The 20,401-nt window shown below is 35.4% G+C and overlaps 1 protein-coding gene across 10 annotated transcripts in view; it reads right to left on the bottom strand.

The window, feature by feature from the left end:
* Positions 1-20,401, bottom strand: part of MGAT4C (MGAT4 family member C) — a 221,676-nt gene that overhangs the window by 119,120 nt on the left and 82,155 nt on the right. For 8 of the 10 annotated variants that reach the window (XM_042947289.1, XM_042947290.1, XM_042947297.1 and 5 more), the window contains exon 2: positions 9,007-9,190. The exons of the other annotated variants lie outside the window; for them this stretch is intronic. The gene's annotated coding sequence lies outside the window, so the exon portion shown is untranslated. The remainder of the gene's footprint in view (positions 1-9,006; positions 9,191-20,401) is intronic. 10 annotated transcript variants of the gene reach the window in all.

Here is a 20,401-nt window from a genome sequence, read left to right on the forward strand (position 1 = left end):
TAGAGCTTTTTCAAAAATATTATGGAAGTATATAATTTTGTTAAAACCTACATTAACTTCAAAATTTTAGCTAACATAAATTTAAAGTTTTTAATTTTTTGCAATACCCAAAATATTTATATAGAAAAATAAATCCTTTAGGGGCGTCTGGGTGGCTCAGGTGGTTACGTGTCCAACTCTTGACTTCGGCTCACATTTTGTGAGATCAAACCCTGTGTCAAGCTCCACGCTGACAGCACGGAGCATTCTTGGGATTAATTCTCTCTTCTCTCTGCCCCTCCCCTGCTTGTGCTCTCTCTCAAAATAACTAAATAAACGTTTTTAAAAAGGAGAGAAAAGAAAAATCTTTTGATATTGTCTGGGTTTTTTTTGTAATTAATGTTTATAAATTCATTGGCCCCTCACCCCCCAAAAGTTGTCATATATATATACATATATATATATATGTGTGTGTGTGTGTGTGTGTGTACGTATATATATATATATATGTGTGTACATATATATGTATATATATGTATATATATTTTTTTTTAATCAAAGGTTTTTTTGTGTCTGATGGTAGTATAGCTCATTTTTCTATTTCTTTTCCGTTTTTATCCTTATTAATGAAACTGGTAATAGTTTTGGACCCCATGCTATTTTTTCATGTAATTACAACATGTCCTTTTATAAAAGAAAATTAAAACCGCTGAGTGTTATAGATATTAATGGTTGTTAGAAAAGTACAATGAAAGGCTCTCTTTCTAGAGCATTGGTAAGCTTTTATGTCATTATTCATGAATGACTAATGCATTCAAAGGAGAAGAGTGCTGATCTCCAAGGCTAGGATGATGGACAGTGGAGAAGGAAAGAGTGGCTGACAGAAAACCATTTGTCATATGTAAAGGTCTAATAATAGGCTTGTCTACATTGAGATGTTTCAGCTGAACTTAGAAAAAGAAACTTTTATTACATGTGAGGTTATCATTCATGGCATCTCAAATCACCAAGGACAAATCTACTGGACACCTTTGGATAACTGAGTATTTTTTAAGTGCATTAACAATCTGAAACTTCAAAAAGTAATAAATAGTGATACTTTGAAACTACTTTTTGTTTTTCTTTGTTGGGCAAAAAAGTCTGTTTCTTGGGCTAAAAACATGCATCCTTCCCCACATTGGGCCAGTGTCCCTTCCCAGACCTACAGCACTGAACTTGGGAGTCCCAGGACCTCCATCCCTGAATTGTATATGTGTATGTGTATGGAGGGACACCTAGGTAATTTCTGGAGGCAGCCCAGGGGTGTATGTGTGAGCTTCTCACAAGTGCTCTGCCACAACCTCCAGAGATGGGCAGTCTCAGGCAGGCTGGTAGCATGGTCAGAGTCTGGTAATCAAAATGGGGCCGACAAGGTACACTGTGGGTGTTGGAGGGCAAAGAGGAGAGACTCATGGACAAAGGCAGAGATGCTGCTTACTGATGGATACATCGAACCAGTGCCCAGCCTCAAGCTGGGCGACTATAGGGGTGTGGCAAGTGGCCATGTCCACCTCCACCTCGTCCTCCCAGAAGTCACAGAAAACATATTCAGGCCCTTAAAGCACACAGTGTCCATGAAGGAGGGTACCCAGGTGCAGGACAAGGCTATGGAAGTCCAGCCATGGTTGGCCCAGGGCCATCAGTATGGACTGAATTAAGTAATGCCACGAAACTACACTTATTATTTCCTTTCTCCTACCAGCTTACATATATATTACTCAAGTTGTGGGCAGTAAAAAATCATAAATAAGGCCTCTGCATGTGTTATCCTTTGATTATAAGCAATGAAAACAGTTCTAGGTTAATAAAACATAACATGAGCTTATTAGAAGGATATGGAGAAGCTTTCAGAATCCTAGAAAAGACTAGAGATCAAAGACAGGGCCCAAAGAAGTTTCTGGGATCATGGTAAGAGGAACTAAGGGGGAAGGCTTATTAGAATAACAGCATTAGTAAAAATCAGCTTCCAATATTTTTTTGTTTTAAATGTTTTTCAGTTTAAAATTCAAGTCGGGAGAGAGACAACCATGTGACCCTCAGGAGAGAGAATATACATAACCTTACTTGTAAGGTTTCATGCAAAGGCTAACATGTAATTTATCAAGGAAATGTTGAAATAGTATTATAAAAGGGAGAAGGAGATGAATGGTGGAAAGATAAAAAGAAAGTTATGAACTATGCTTGGACTCTGAAGATCCTTCAGATTTATTTGTGTGCAATAGTTATGAAAGTATACTATTTATATTGTGCCCTCAGCTTTGTGCCTCATGGTGAGACTGATTAGAATCTTGCCCTCATAGAAGGTCTATCCTGTCTTTAGCCTAGCAGCACCTTAATATCATGTGGAAATATACTAATTTGCTAGGAGACAATGTGTACTTTTCAGATTCAGGTGATCTATCAATACACTAGGCCCAGATACATCATTGCTAAACTAAGATGAGTGGAGAATTTGGACACAAGTTACTTACCAAGTAAATGCTTGATTAATTTTCGCTGTGACTAGCTTGGCTTAGGGATACAGTTTAAGTATAGAAAAATTATAAAAGAAAGCAATTTTGTTCATTGGGACTAAAATCGTAGTTCTGTATTTTTTAAAATAAATTAAGAATTTGTTTCATAATTGGAGAATCAATTTTGGCTTAATTTTTTCATAGATTTGTAACATACATATGGAATTTGATTCTGCAAGTAGTATTGTTTCAAATGCCAATAAACAGAGTCCATAAAATAGCCACTCTGGCCACTCTGTAAGGCTGTTGCATGTGTCAGTCATTCATCCATTTATTTACAAATTATTGATTTGAGAAGCCAAGAATAGAGAAGATTTGTAAGCAGAGTGTAAACTGAGGAGGCACAGAAGCTCCTGACAGCCTGGTGGCACAGCCATCATAAAGAAGGGGCAGAGGGGCAAGTGTATGTACTAAAGGAGCCCAGTCAGGCCCCTGCATCTTCATGGTTCCTAGACTGTCAGGCAAGAGCATCCAAAAGCCCCCCAGTGCCCACATGGTGCTCAGAAATAAGCTGAGAGAAGATAATCCTTCATGGCAGACAAGAATTCTCTACAAAGGAGGGATGTGGCATGGACTTGCTAAACTGGGCAAGTGTTGAGAATGAGTTACCATCCACTGAGAATTCCAGCATCAGGAAACCAGGCAGAGCCAAGTCAGGGCATTTCGACCACCAAGTGGGCACACACACATCTGATGCAGGATGTGGTAAGCAAAATGAAAAAAATCTGCACCCTTTTCCCACTGCTGCCCAAATGGCATTTACATAAGCTCCTGTTAAATTAACTTAACAAGAAGGCCCTGAGATTGACATAGCTCTAATGCCCTGTCAGCGTCCATGACATGACAAGACATGTCTGCGTCCATGACATGACAAATCTAAGGTTACACAATCAAAATGCTAAAGACAACCAATCACAAATAATCGTCTAGGCTTTAAGCTGTAGCAAATATGCTATCTATCTATCTATCTATCTATCATCTAATAATTTATCATCTATTATTAATGTGTTTATTTGCTTCTCTCTCTAAATCTTTTAACTCATGTTCCCACAGTACTTCTAACCACTTTTGGTTTGGTTCTGCACCATTCCAGTCAACTTTTGGTCAAATAAACCCTTAAAATGTTAAAAAGGTATATTGAGTCAGTATCATGTTCCAAGAAGCATTCTGAAAATGGGGAACATATTTGGTGGTGTATGTGTGAGGGGAGAGATTCTATCTTCATGGAGAAAACACAAAGTAAATATACCCATCAGTACATGGTGTAATGCCAGCTAGTTGTATGTACTATGAGGAAAAAAGGAAAGTAAGGAGATAGAGAAAAATGGGATTGGAGGTGGGACAGATATTTTGAATGAAGTGATCAGGAAGAATATCAGTAATTGTCATCTGAATAGAGGTTACAATAAAGAGACCAGAAAAGCAGTAAAATTACAAAGATATTACCTAACCTGAAAAAGTTGATCAATTAATATCTGATATGTTTTTTTTTTTTTTTTTAATTTTTTTAACCTTCTATAACCGAGGATTTCTTTGGTTTATTTATTTTCTTACCCTGGGGTTTCTTATCTGCTCATATATTTAACTCTGATAAGTATGATCAGATAATGATGAGCAAATTTCTGTCTGGTATCCTGATCACCCTTCCATACTTCAGACTATTATGTTCAACTGCCTGATAGCTAGCTTAACAGGAATGTTTCAGATACACCCATTACACATCCTGTTGAAGTTGAAATAGATTATTGCCAGGATCCTTCTCATATTCCTCTATTAACTAAGTAGCCAAATATAGAAAGCTGGAGCCATCCTTGACTACTTTTTTTTTCATGGAGTCATAATATTTTTTTTTGTCTCTTAATATAAAAGGCAACCTCTAACCATTCTTACTACTCTAAAACTTAAAATCTCCTGCTTGAACTTTTGTAACAGTTTCTGGAATGTTTTCCTGTGCTTCCATCAAACATCCTCAAGTACTTCCCTCACTGAAGATAATTATTGATATGATTTTGTTTTGTTCTCTCTTAAAAACATATAATGGCTTATTGCCTAAAGAATAAAGTGAAAGCTCCTTATATGACAATACTTATCATGTAATCAAGCCTAAGTTTAAGCTTGCTCTTGCAACTAAGTCTAATAGATACTTAGTTTTTCAGAGTTCACCTTAATTTCTCAAGAAGAGCTTTTAATGAAAGCTACCATGCCTTAAAACTTTCTCTTTGGATTCTGTGATGCCATATTTAGCATAAACTTATAGGCACTATAACCAGATCCCCTCTGATGGCTTTAATGATTTCTGTGCACCATTCCTTCCGTCCTGTTATCCTTGCTTCTTACTTCCTGCATCTTAATTGTATGTTAAGGCCTGTCCACATGCAACTGCAGCCCATCTGCAGAAAAGAGGATTATACGGGGGTCAATAACTTCATGGAGCAGACTTTGGCAAATACCCTATGGGACTATAAAAGTCCAGCTCATTTGCACTGAGTAGGAAAGAATTCATCCTTCAGCTCTTTCCTAAGGAATCAGGATACAGTTGAGACTTGCCTTGAAATCATACACGTGCTTGGTTTCTTTCCTACTCCCTCACAAGTGTCTTCGGGATCACTTTTCCAATAAATCACTAGAATGTGAATCACCTTATCAAGGTCTGCTTCTGAAGATGTGACATGAGATACCCCCGTCCTATTTTCCCCCACACCTTCTGGTTCCTCTTCATCACTCTACTGCTAGTTTTCCCTTCTCCATCCAACGTATAAATGCTTGAGTTCCTCAGCACTCAATCTCAGATGCTTTTCTCATTGCACCCTATACCTCATCTCAAAGCAATTTCATCTATCCCTATGGCTAATGTTATAATCAATTTTTTCTCCACTCACCTAGACTTTCCTCTGAGTTTTAGGCAATATATTTACCACTCTCCTCAACATTCCCACTTGGATGTCTCACAAATAACTCAAACTCAATACATCTCAGAATGAAATCATAATCTATCTCAACTCCTATTCTACATATCAGGTGATTGATTACATTATTGAAGAAAATCTACCAGAGCATTGTTAGCATAAGAATCTATTAAAAAGTCATAGGTATGAGAAGGCTCCAAAGGAATATTCACACTTGAGGGAGTAGGGTAGACAGTTTTATTGGACTACTTTCAATAAACTTGTCATGTGTCTTAGCAGCCATTGGACAATCTGATTTGTATCAATAGGAATGGAGAGGATCAGAGAAGATAATGTTACATCTAAGAAGACGTGGGGAGGAGTAACTGACTGATCAGGAATATACAAAGGCCACATGGAAAGTTCTCAATTCTTCAGAGTCTTTCACATAATCCTCCTAGGTCCACATGACTTACCTCCATCTCACTTGCCTCACCTGAGAAATATTTACTATATTTCTCCTGGATTATTCTAACAATCTTAAAAATGCTTTCTCTACACTGACTTTTCTACCATTTAGAATGATTTATCTATAATGTTAAATATTTAGCTATTATATTCAGCCCTTGAAAAGAATGACATCTTTATATGATTTATCTATAATTGTTAAATATTTAGCAATTATATTCAGCCCTTGAAAAGAATGAAATCTTTCCATTTGCAATAGCATGGGTGGAGCTAGAGTGTATTATGCTAAGTGAAATAAGTCAGTCAGAGAAAGACAAATACCATATGATTTCACTCATATGTGGAATAAGAAACAAAACAGATGAACATAAGGGATGCAAAGAAAATAAAGAGGGAGGTAAACTATAAGAGACACTTAAGTATAGAGAACAAACAGAGCTGATAGAGGGGAGGCGGGAGGTGGGTAGGGGATAGGTTAAATGGGTGATGAGTATTAAGGAGGGCACTTGTTGTGATGAGCACTGGGTGTGGTATGTAAGTGATGAATCACTAAAGTCTACTCCTGAATTAGTGGTACACTATATATGTTAGCTAACTAGAATGTAAATAAAAATTGATACAATAATTAAATAAATATTTGACATTATGAAATATTTAGTAATTATAAGAGATTTTAAATGGCTATAAAATTTATAAAGCTAAAATATTAAAATACTCATCAGTCAGTTTGCAAAGACCCTTATGTACCTTTACTTTACCCTATTCAATTTTGTCTTCACTTAGACAGTACCAGTATCATGATATCATGACTTTAAGTTGCATTACTGTCCTTAAAACTTCATTATTTATGCATTTCTAAAAAAAATATTATTGATTTTTCCTGTGCTTCAAGTGTTTAATTATAAGATAATACTGTAAGCATCCTTCTGTGAATTGCTTTTTTCACTCAAAATTATATTCCTGATTATGCATATCATGTAAACCTGTTGTTTTTAAAATTTTCACTGTTGTGTAATATTCCATTGTATATGAATATAATACAACTTATTTATCCAGTCTAATGTTGGCAGATTGGAGAGTGTTATTGCTTTATAAAAATCAATTAGTTACAACTATAAAGGTCATTTTATGAAACATTTCTATGTATGTCTTTTGATGTATATATGCAAGGGTTTCTTCAAAAACTTGAGTAGAAATATGAGATCTTTGGGGATGTAAATCTTCCGCTTTACTAGAGAATGTCAAATAATTTTACAAAACATTTGTACCAATTTCATATTCATAATCTCACCACTAGTATATGAGAAATCCAGCTGCTCTACATTTTCTTCAAGACTTGATAGTGTGGTCTAATCCATTCCTCATCCTGCAGCTACTGTGACCTTTTACAAATGTAAATCTGATTAAGTCACTCAAACCCTGCCTAAAATCCTTTAATGGTTTCTCATCGATCCCAGAATAAATTCCAAAGGTTTACCATTGTCAAAGGATTCTTTCTGCTCTGACCTCTCCATCATTTATATTTTATAACACTCCTTACCTCTATCTCCATACTGACATTCAGTTTCTCTTTTCTGCCTGAAGGCCTTTATGTGTGATAAACTTTTCCCTGGAACTCTTTTTTCTCTTCCTATTCATTGATTAACTTTGCTTCTGTAGTCTCATGTTAAATGTCATTGCCTCAGGAAGCTTTTCCTGACTTCTTAGATTTATTAGGCACCCTTCTCATTGACTGCCAGAATTGTACATTGTGTTTTCTAAATATATTATATATCACAGAAATAATTAAGAAATGAATAGTGTATTTTTTTAATATGTCTACTTGTAACCTTTAAGTTTAAATCCAGTCAATCTTTGGTTCTGTGCTGTTCACAAATTTATTTTGAGCAATTAGCAAGTACTTGACTAATAGCTATTTTTCACTATATGTGTGTTGAATGGGAATGACTAATCTCTACACACACACACACACACACACACACACCTTATATTTGTTTTTATTCAAGAAGTAGTAGACTATTATTCAGCAAATATTCATGTCTTCCCTACACTCTCAATTCCCCCAACTTCTAGTGAGGGGTATATTTTTCTGTGCCATTGATATTGATGTTCGCCATGACCTGCTTTGATGAGTGGGAGTTATGAGGAAAGCATAACTTTGGAATGTGCTTGTCTTTTTAGGCATGGTGTCTTGCCTTCCACCATCACGATGAGAAGGATATGTTCTAGTTAACTTGCTGTTCCCTTAAGAATAAGGGAGTCACATGAGATTGAACTAGGGCCACTATGGATCAAATACGATCTAATCCACAGATTAAGATAGAAATGATTCTTTTTGTAAGCCACTTAGATTTGTTGGCTAATTGTAGACAGCAAAAGGTAACAGACACACTAGATAAATTTTAAAAAGAGATGAAATTCTTGAAAGACACAACATTGACAGATTTAAGTTTTGTCAAGTAATTAGCAATAAAATAAAAGGAATCTAATTTAAGTTGAAATATAAATAGCTGCTCAAATCCATTTTTTTCTTCAAAGTAACTTGGATGAGAATAAAATATAAATTGAAATATTGGAAAATTTGAGTGGAAGACTTCTTTATTTTAAACTCTGATTATGAGCCTTTTGCCACATAAATCCTTTCATGTGTCTGGGCATGAAACAATAAGGACCATAGCAATTATGAGCTATAACTGACAATTTCTCTGAACATTTTAAGGGCTAGCTTTAAACTGAACATTTTCCATTAGCTGTACAGAAAGGGTTTTATAATCCTTTTCTGTGATGACCCCTACTTTTCAAAGCTGAAATATAAAGTACTCTTAACCAATTATCAGCTATACCTAATGTTCAAGTTTAGCTTTTTAGTCATAAAGAAAAAGAGCCATTTAAGTTCCAGAGGTAGTGAGTATATCATAACTAAGAGCATATAATTTAAGTCATGCAGATACTACAATTTAAATGCAAAGTATACCTGTTAAGACTATTCCTGGTTAAAGTAGCTTCTACAATATGGAAGTTTCTCTAAATTCCTAGGCTTAAGAGAGTGAGACTAGAAAAATCTACTTTACCACAATATAAGCTTGATGCTACGACAGTATAAGCTTGATGACAGAATTTACCTCCTTTACTACGAGAGTCAGCATCCCCTTCTTACTGGGTGGTGGTCCTATGTTAGGTTCCAAACAGTACTCACACAGAAAGAGGGATTCTATGGAAGCCTCATAAATATTATGGCCTGTTGCCCTAGCTATAGTCCATCCTACTAGGAACAATCTTCTCACCCAAGCCAGGCTGGTTCTCACTCTGAAAAATGTGAATTGAAATTCAGGGTTAGATAATTAGATCTACTGTGATACACCTGGAAGTAGAGTGATATAGATATGAACATCTTGAATGGTTCTGTGAATGCTAAAGTCGGAAAGTGAGACAATGCACAGAAAAGCATATCGAGCCAACATAGCAGATATACACAGATTGAAGATGGAGTTTCCTGTCTGGTTTCCACTTCTTTTACTCCTTTGACAAGAGGCCTATGTACACATATATCTTTTCATGAAATGGAGGAAAGACTCAGATACTAGGTTGCCTGTTCGCCTATCAAACTCACCTGTGACCAAATGAGATATTTCTCATCAAACCTGACATTGGAAATGTCAACAGCAGGCTGCTAGGACACGTCTCTGTATATTCCAATTCTTATTTCTCTTTTTTCCTTTTAGCTGAACTTCTCTGTACAAAATCCAAACTTTCTCAGCTAAATGTACAGAGGAGATTGTATATATATTGATGGTTATAACTGTGTTGGTAGAGATGCTAAACTCCTAACACCCAATAGGACAGTCTCTGGAGATAGGGCTTATCAGAAAGTAATTAAGGAGATAGGGCCTACAAGAAGGTCAAGGGCAGGGCACCGATCCCACAGGATTAGTGTCCTTATAAAAAAATACCAGAGAGCTCTCTCTCTCTCTCTCTCTCTCTTCATGCAGAGACAGAAGAAAAGCCATGTGATGACACAAGCAAGAAGCCAACCCTCTATGAGTTGGGAAGAGAGCTCTCTCACCAGAAACCAAATTTGCCATCACCTTGATCATGGACTTTCTAACCTCCTGGATTGTGCAAAAATAAATTTCTGTTATTTAAGCCATCCACCCTATGGTAGTTTGCTATGGCAACTCAATCTAATACAAATATTTAATAAAAATCCATGCTTGAAGGGGACCTATTTGTACCTGAGAGTCCCCAAATTTATAGTGATGCTAATAACAGAGCAACATGTAAGCTGCCATAGCTTATGAAACATTTCCACTGGTATATATATCTTTCATTAAAAAAAAAAAGGAAAACGTACACACACACACACACACACACACACACTACTTCCATGGCATGCTTAAAGGATGACATTTTTCTTGAACAACATCAATTTAAATTTAACATATTACTACCAGAATTATGTATGCCTTTCTGACCTGGGAGATATTGCCATGCAGGAAGAGAGGGAAACTTGTAAACAACAGCTAATAAAAAAAATGAGTACTCTACTAGAGGTATGTATAACTTCTATGGGAGAACAGAAGAGCAATTAATCAGAAGTAAAGGAGAATTTATATTTAGAAGTTTTTTTTCAAGTCTATTTATTTATTCTGAGAGAGAGAGAGAGAGACAAACAGACAGCAAGAGCACAGGGCAGGGGTAGAGAGAGGGGGAGAGAATCCTAAGCAGGTTCTACACTGACACCTCAGAGCCTGTTGCAGGGCTCCACAGGGAGCTCAACCTCACAAATTGTGAGATCATGACTTGAGCCGAAATCAAATGTCCAACATTTAACCAACTGAGCTACCCAGGTGCCCCTAGAGGGTTTTTTTTTTTTTTTAGCTTAACTTCTCTCTCCTGAAAAATAGGACTTGATGACATTTAAAGTCTTTTGCTGTTATGAGATTTAAAAATATATATATTGTATCAGTATTAATTTGTTAGAGGGACAAGCCAAAGACAAATCTAGATAATCCAATAAAAAACAGACGTTTGAAAATCTGGGTAGAAGCAAATAGAAGCAAGAAGCAAAAGAAGAAGTAGCAAGTGTCATTATCAGAAAATTTAATTACTAATCATACTGTTATAGCAGATTATATGTATTGCTAAGCCCAGACCATGAAGGCAGCAGGAACTAGTGTGAAGAGGGTGAAGAAATCAAAAAGATCATAGACTAGGGATATCATTGGGATAGCAAATAATTTATGTAGCTTGCTCCCATGGTGGCCTATTCCAAGATGTGAGCCATGTTGACTTCTCTTCTGTGACCTCTAACCCTGACGATAGTAACTGACCCATTAATACATATTCAATAAATTCCAGTGACAAGACTAATGAGGATAATAAAGTTCAATTATGAGGTTTGTTGAAGAGAGAGGGAGCCACTAAGATACACTGAGTATCCAGGTAAGACCATGAAGGAAAAATGTAAATAAAAAAGATCCTGCATGTACTTAAGACTTTTTACATAATGTTTAAAGTACATGCAGGTCTTGCTCCATATGATGCCCTAGAAATCAGCTTCATTTCATCTTTCATATATAGTCACTGTAGGTCATATGAGTGAAGGTTCTTCAACTTCAGCAAGTGAAATATTTCATTTACCAAAAAGCTATATGCAGTGAAAATTCTGATAGCTTTCTCTAATTGAAACTACATTGCTGGTTATACCCTCAAGTACAGGTCTTATATCTACTCATTCTATGATTCTAAGAATCATGACACTATTATTAAAATAGAGACAAAATATTCTTCAGGTCAGGAAAAAATTGGTGTCTGTGACCAAGGGGATTATGTATTACATTTCATCACAGAGTTGTCACTCTTGTGATATACTGTACAGCACTAAAAGCTATTGTTCCCATGAATTACAAGCCCAAATACCTTCACTCTGAGGATTCATTTTATCAGGGATCTCAGTATATTATACATTACCACTATAATGTGTAACATATTTTCAGTGACATATCTTTATGGAATGCTATAGGCAAAAGTAGAGTAATTATCATTATAGGAAAGTTTTACCAGAGATTTTATGCTTTAATTCCTATGTTTAAAGTTATTTAAGTTGTCTCTGTAACAAGAATGTTAAAAATATTCATAGGTGGTATTGTAAAATCAGTCCTTAGGGATTTTAAGTTATTATCAATTTTAAGAGGTCTTTTATGAGAGAAAAAAAATCATTGATAAGACAGTAAAAATTTTCAATGTGTGATCTTCATTTTACATTGCTTCATCTTTTGCCAAGTGGCTGTTTTGCAGGAGAGCAAAATGAAGAAAGAAAAATATTAAAGACTCAATTTTGCTACACTAAAGTAAAACATAAGTAATTGCAGAAACAGAAATTTAAGTGCAAAAATTTTGCTAAATTATCTGTCAGGCCATAAAACATGTAAATGGGGTATACATATTTTAAACATAAGAAATAGATCTCTATAACTTACATGGCCATCTACCTCTAGCTCCTGAGTTAAATTCTGGCCTGGCTAGCCATTAGTAGATAATTTGAAGTGACCCGAGAGATAGTACATTCAACACAGACTTGTTTTTTCAGGCTAAGAACCTAGTTACTTTATGCAAATTGGTAGGAGACCATTATCATGCAGCCCTGGTAATCAGTGTTTAAATTGTTGATAGCCTTGACAGTTGTGGCCAGATTATAATTGACATGGGCCCTGGGGCAAAAAATAAATAAATAAAATAAATTGGGTTGTGCCCAAAACTAAACAACATAATTACCAACAATTAGACATTAATTACAAGATAGCAGATTCTCAAACCCTTCTGAATTTGGCCAAAGTTAGACCTAATTACATTTTAATGTTGTGAAAACATCTATGTTCGTGAAATAATCAGGTATTCAGAGGGCTCTTCTTGTAGATTTTGTGTTTTGTAAGGAATTATTTCAGGAAATTAAATGTGTTTATATTTGTGGATGATCTAATCACAGAAAAATTAGTGAGGTGGGATTTGTGCTGATCTGGTTGTAATTTATCTACTTTACCTATTTTATTTGATCACTTACTAAAATACTGATAAACAAAGATATGAAAATTTTAGAAGTATATAAAACAAAGTATTTTGACAATTATGGTAAGGAGGAGGACCAGGAAGAGATTCTGAAGGCAAAAACATAGCTTCACTAATTACTTTCCACCAAAATGAAGAAACCCTGTCCAATATTAGAACCCATAGGAGCATAGCCATAACACATTCCCAGCCACAGCCTTGATAATAAGTTTGTACTATCAGGTGGGACATGAAAAAAATATTTATATGAAAAACATTTTAGCACATTAAACATTTCATTAAAATTATTAATGAAAAAAAATCCACAGCATCCTTTTGGGACAAGAGACCTCATTTCTGATCAGAATGTAAATAAAGAATATTATCAAATTTTAACAGCTTAGCAATATACGAATAAACATTTCTTTATTCTATTTCTCGTGATCTGAAAACTTGAGGCTGTGATCTACAAGTTTTCCTACCAGTCAGTTAAGGAACAATCTACCTACTTTATTAGGTGTATATTCTAACTACTTGTGACTGACAGGTTATTCTGTGCAGAAAAATACAGGTAAAATGAACATCCATACTTGCTTGTTCTGTCTTATTTTTCACTTCAGTGCATATTAATTTGTTCAACTGGCTAGGGGTTGTATATTTTATTCTTCGAGTGAAATTATACATATATATTTTTTATATTAGTTTTCTTGATTTCTACATCTCACATTCAGTCTTCTGGATTGATAATTAGAAGTTTGTCTATGTATCTATCTATTTATCTATCTATCTATCTACTTTGAAGCTATTTTTAAAGTATTTTAAGTAGAATGTTATTTTTTTTTTAAGTTTACTTATTTTGAGAGACAGAGAAAGAAAGGAGAGAGAGAGAGAAACAGAGAGAGAGACAATGAGTGAGGGAGGGACAGAGACATAGTGGACAGAGGATCCAAAGGGGGCTCTGTGCTGACAGCAGAGAGCCCAATGTGGGGCTTGAACTCACAAACTGTGAGATCATGCCGTGAGCTGAAATCGCACGCTTAACCAACTGAACCACGCAGGTGCCCCAGTAGAATGTTATTTTCTGACCTCTGCTTATGTTCTCTTGTGCCATTTAAATCTCTCATAGAATCTGCAAGTTATCCAACCCTATGTCCTTTCTAAGTCCTCATTCAAGACAATGTAGCACTGGGTATTTCTGAGCATTTCCTATTTCCTAAAAGCTTCCCTTCTCATAAATTCTATGATGTTATTTTATTAAATGGTTAAAAATTTGGTGGCTTCTGAGTAGTTTTCAGAACAGTTTAAAAGACATTATCATTGAGATTCAAGGCTTTTAAATTTGACAGCCATCCACCTGACTGGACACTTTCTTTGTAGATTCTAAACTTCATTCAAGATTATAATAAGCACTTTTATATCCATTTGCCTTTAATCTTTTTGTTTCCACATCTTGAAATATCTTAGTTATCTTAAACTTGACCTACTCTGTAATATTATAAACTCTTGCTTACTACACACAACAGAAAGACTAAACCATTGACCCATCTAAACAATAGTAGATGGATTTTTTCTTATCTGTATAATGCCTAGCAAAAAAGGCTTAGCATATTGGAAATTATGAAATGTATTTGCATGATTTTTATTTATTTTTGTTCATCTTGAAGTTCACATGTGTTTTGGACCTAGAAAAAGGTTGGTCTAAATGAAGTGTCTGAGATTGGGTGAGGTGAGGGTAGAAAAGAAGCCGGAGAGCAGAAATATATAAATGGCAAAAATTTTATACTACAACTTTTCCTTTTACTTAGGATAGTTCCCCCCCGCCCCTCCTAACCAGCATATTCCTGGACCAAGTATAAGCCTGGAAGGGACACCAGAAATATTTATAGAAGAAAACTCGGCTTTCCTCCTTCCAAGTTGGAGAAATTGCTAAAGCATGGTGAATTACTAGAGAATGGGAAACATGAAGATCATATTGAGTAAAAGTTTTCATATTTAAGCTCTTAAACCACCAGTATAATTACTTTTGATTACACCAAAATTAGTGATTTAGGGAGATTATAATATATAGGATTATCGTATATAGGTAGGGTACCTGTTATTTGGACAGTGTAGAAGCACTTACAGAAAAATAAAACGCTTTCCTTAATACAACATTGGAGAGACAAAATTAAAGCTCAATCTCAAGTCTCTGGATTTCAGAGCTTTGTTTCAAAGATAACATTTACTGGGTTCCAGTGAGAGCAAACAAAGGAGAGAGAGATATTTGAAGGCCCAAAACAAAAGAATATAAACAACGACAACAAAATCCATTTTGAACCATTTCACATGGAACTACCAATTTTGAAGAGTATAATAAAGTGAATGACTAATGAATGTGTCCAATTTTAAAAGACTTCTGGCAAACACTCCATTTTTTGATAATTAAAAATTATATTCTTACCATAATTGCTTGAAACAAATTGTATATGCAAATCAGCATCTCTATAACCAGTTAAAATCAGCAGACTGACCACTTGCATTCCCAGAGAGAAGGGCATGGAGCTAATTGACCCTGCCAGAGATTAAGTTTACCTACTGTGTTTCAATTTGGAGGGCAATTATATGTCTATGTAAGTTTTCACATGCCAATTATTGCATTTCAAAAAATCTGCATGGTACTAATATCTCTGCAACTGAAGAGGAAGAAGAGAGAGTGTTCTCCAAACAATGCAATTAGAACAGTATAGGCAATTAACTTTGCTATTTAGTATAACGTTGAGAGCACTAAAGACTGAAGTAATAAATATTCACAAGCGCTTCATCATTATACAGAATCGCAGAACAGCCACACATTTTTAATACACAATGCAGGCAGTCATATTATTAAACTTAATGGCATCTGAGAAATGATGAAATGCTCACAGCCTTAAGCTTGTAATGAGATAAGCTTGTAGCCTGATCAGCTTGCATACAAATCATCTCATCTGAATAAAATTAATGTTTGATTTTTATATCTCTCCTCAAGCACTGCTGAGCCCCCCTTTTTGTTTTGTGAACAATTATAGAAAGGAAAATAAAATTTTTTCAATGATATGATAGCATCAGTGGGAGGGTCTACAACACATGACATTTTAGCTTCTCATTTCTAGTGCTGAATGTAATATTTCTTATATATTTTAAAAATAAAGAATGGATGCTGGATGCTAAATACAATGTGAGAAATCTTTTAAAGATTTTACGTTAACATAAAAATGTTTATATTTTAAGTGCATTTTCACATTCAAAATAATAATAGCATGCTAGCATTTAATGTTGAAAGGATTGACTTTCACAGCTTTAATTGAATTTTCTTCTGAAAATTTGACCCCTCCTCAAATTCTTATTGTAACATTATAATACTAAAGGAGATAAATGTATCTTAGATATGTCCTTTTAACATCAGTAAGACTAGGAAAATTATACGTGACTAAAGTATACATTCAATATTTTGAGCTCCAATGTAAATCATTTCCTTAAACGCTTTTTGAAGTGAATTAATTGTTACAGATTTTACTTAAAACGGATTTCAAGTATCTCACATAGGTCATCGCCCTCTTCCCTGAACATCTTATTTGATGTCTAGTAACATTTAGCATGACATAGCTGTGAAAGAGTAAAAAGCACACAATCTTGATTTCCATTTCCAACCTGTATTGGGAAAGAAAACTACAAAGAAACTATCTCAAGGAGAAACTCTTTGTAGGGTGATATCTTAGACTATAATTCTTGAACAGAGCTCTCATTACATTGCGTTCCCTCAATGAGTGATTCGCAATTTAGAATACCAGTATCAAATTTTATCTCCAAAAATAAAATTATGAAGGACAACCATGGTTCTCATTAAACTGGCTATTAAGCCACCCGTAAAATAAAGAGAGTAATTAGGAAAATATTTCATAAATAAGCTAAGTTAAAGACTCACACTCTCTTTCTTGAATCACCCTAACTTACTAATAGCTATTCATCCTTATGTATCCACGTCAATAGCTCCTAAGTGACATCACTGAGGATTGTGTTTGAACCTAAACTACATACAATAAAAACTTGCAATAATACATGCTCAATAATTGCTCATTATTATTCAAGGAGAAGTATCCCTGCACTTTAACTTCCTCTTGTTCTTCCGTATGCCCATCAAGAGTCAATTCTGTTACTTCTCACACATGTTTTTGCAAGTTGAACTTTTCCTTTAACTCAAAAATCATAAAATGTGGGAAGAATCTGCATTCAGATTCCAAGTGCTATTACGTTTTCCTTCTTCCAAGAAACCAACCCCAGAAATCATAGATAATGCATTAGAGGTATAGCTTATATGGGAAATTGTGTCAGAGGTTCCCAAGACAACCCTCAGGTTCAATAATTCTCTAGAAGAACTCACAGGACTCTTAAAACTATTATACTCATAGTTATGGTTTATTACAGAGAAATGATGCATTTTAAAATCAACAAAGCGGAGAAAGGGGAATGCGGTGAAGTCCAGGAGAAACTAGACAGAAACTTCAGGTGTCCCCTCCCAGTGAAGTCACATGGGGGCACACTTAATTCTGCTACAATGATATTTAACAACCCATGCAAAATGCTTCAAATCAAGGAAGTTCACTTTAGTGTTGGTATCCCAAAATTTTATTGGATGTCAGTAAAACAATCATATAGTGCCAACAGGAATAACTACTACAACTGAGATTCCAGCCTTCCTTAGAGCAAAAACAGTCACTCACCATACGTAACATTATTAGCTTAAACTTCTGTGGTAGAACTGATACAGCATGGCCCAAGACTTCAGGCATAAAAAAACCCAAACAGGTGTTTACCTTAAGTACAGAGTGGCTGAAAGCCTCAGGCATATAAAAATATTCTTACCACATACCGTATTCCAAGGGTTCAGAGTTATCTAACAAAAAGTCAATCAAAGACTGGTACTGAAGATAAAATTTTCTTTGAAATGTACAGAGTTTGAACAACACAAGTCTGTTGAGTTAATCCTTTCCTGCCCTTCCATATAAAGTGGAATATAAATCAATGGACCAAAACACACAGAAAAAATATTGGCACTAGATGAACACACTGGTGAATGTACACATCCACATATTTTATTAAAATAAAATCTAAAGTTACAGGATTGTAACTTTTTAATAATAACCTGTTTTAAATTACTTTTCTGATTAACCGACCAATTTCTATAATTTGAGTGCTTCATTCAATACCAGGCATAACTGATAGTTGTAGTTTATATTCTGGTTAATGTTTTTATGCCCTAGTTCCTTAAATGAGGCCTCGCCTTGTTCTTGCCACTAAGGCTATTCTATAACCTTGTTTTCCCGCGTAGAAATTCTGGGCTCAGAATTTCCCAGCTCTGTCCCGTGTCTAGCCTTGTCCAAACTGCTTTCCTAAGCTCACACTTATCACTGGGTTCACAATCAAGTGCTGCAATCCTGCTAACACACTGATGTCCTGCTTGAATTTTCAGAGACCCAGTGGGCCTGACCCACAACTCTCACTTCAGCTTCTGGATCTCCTGCCGTGTCAGATGGGGCTTTCTTTCAATTTCCTGTAGTTCTCTCTGGAGCATTTGCCCTACAATGGTGAGTAAGCTTATTCTGTTTCTAGGTCTTTACATGGATTCTTCTGTGGCATGGAGATCTCACAGAGCTACTCTACTTAGAAAGAAATACATCTCTTATTCACACAACATGCACTTAGCAAGTATTTAGGGCTTTAGTTAGTGGCCATTAAATACCAGGCACTGTGGGCACCTGGGTGGCTCAGTCGTTTAAGCACCCAACTTCGGCTCAGGTCATGATTCCCAGTTCATGGGTTTAAGCCCTGCATCGAGCTCTGTGCTGACAGCTCGGAGCCTAGAGCTTGCTTTGGATTCTGTGTCTCCCTCTCTCTCTGCCCCTCCACCACTCACACTCTGTGTCTCTCTCTTAAAAATAAATAAACATTAAAAAATTAAATACCAGGCACTGTTCTAGTAACTAAAATATGTAGTCAAATGATTCACACACACACACACACTGATCCCGGTCTTTTCCTTAATAAACAAGCAAAAAAGATCAGTATGTAGAACTGACTTTTAAATTAGCCGCTCGTTATCATTCTTCTTTCCTTTCATAGTCTCCCATGGATCTTTCAGTGATTTGTTAGTGCATCTAATCTAGGTCAGCTCACTTTTCAATCCTGCTGAAGATAATGTATCCTGAGCCTCATAGTGCATACTGTTACATTTGCCACTCCACAGATTCTAATCTGCACTACTAATTGTAAAACTAATATTCTTTTCCCCCTGCATGCCCCTAAAGGTGGTGAAGAATGCCATAGGGTCATAGGTGCTCTGACATTAAAAACAAAGAATAAAAAAACATATTTGCCTCTCTCAGTACAAACAGCTGTAAATCCAACAAGTACATGACCTTTAGTTTCCCTCCTTCTGGAGGGAATGTGTTGAATTCACTGATGTTCAGACAACTGGGAAAAAAGTCTATCATCAAATTAGTATATCATTACACGGTGGACAAATATAACAAAATAAAATATCGAATACAGTGTCTATGAGATAAATCATGGAAATATAACTCTAAAAAGCAGAAAGCATACATACTATTGAATTCTCTAAGGCAGCCTCAGTTTAGATTCCATTTCACATGCTCAGTGTCAAGTCATAAGAGTAGGTATCTATAAAATTGTTGCTAAAGACTCAAAACACTGTATGTGCTCTGTTCTCATTGTGAGCGTTCTCCTTTTTTCTGAGCATAGACTTGGTAGTAAAGAAGAGATTCTGATGTTGGAAACAACATCATCTTAGTGATGTGAAGACATTTAGTGATGTGAAAACATTTTAGTGATGTGAAAAATATTATCAAAGCATGTTGAAAAGAAAAGGTAAGTTATTGGAATCACATTTATACAAAATATGTTACATTTACCACCAGAAAGCAGTACCTATTTGATATAGACTATTTCTTGAGTAAATTCCAAACTCCATCATCGCAAATAGCAACTGACAAAATGATCTATTTGTTCTGACAATATATTTGAATTTAATTACAATTTTAACCATAGCTAGAACTAGGAAAAATAAGCAAGTGAATTTAGACAACATTTTCTGTAAGAAACTCGCTTTTGTGGTGAGCTTAGCTTATCTAGCACTTCATCTGTGTCACTTGTTCATTTTTTTTTTTTTTTTTTTTTTTTTTTTTTTTCACAATACCGTGTTGAGTGCTTATCCTGTGTCTGGGCCTTTTCTGGATACTAAGGACACTGTGCTGAATCAGATGGATAAAACAACTGTCTCATGGAGCTGATATTCCAGTCGAAAAAGAATCAACTAGTAAAAATTCGTGTTGTGTTATGTTGTGAAGGAAATACATTGGGATGGCATGACAAAGAGTAATGTGGAAGTACTAATATAAATTTAGAGGTCAAAGAAGTCTCTAGTAAGGGGTGATATTTAAG

The sequence above is a fragment of the Panthera leo genome, chromosome B4, assembly GCF_018350215.1.
Source record: "Panthera leo isolate Ple1 chromosome B4, P.leo_Ple1_pat1.1, whole genome shotgun sequence".
NCBI lineage: Eukaryota > Metazoa > Chordata > Mammalia > Carnivora > Felidae > Panthera > Panthera leo.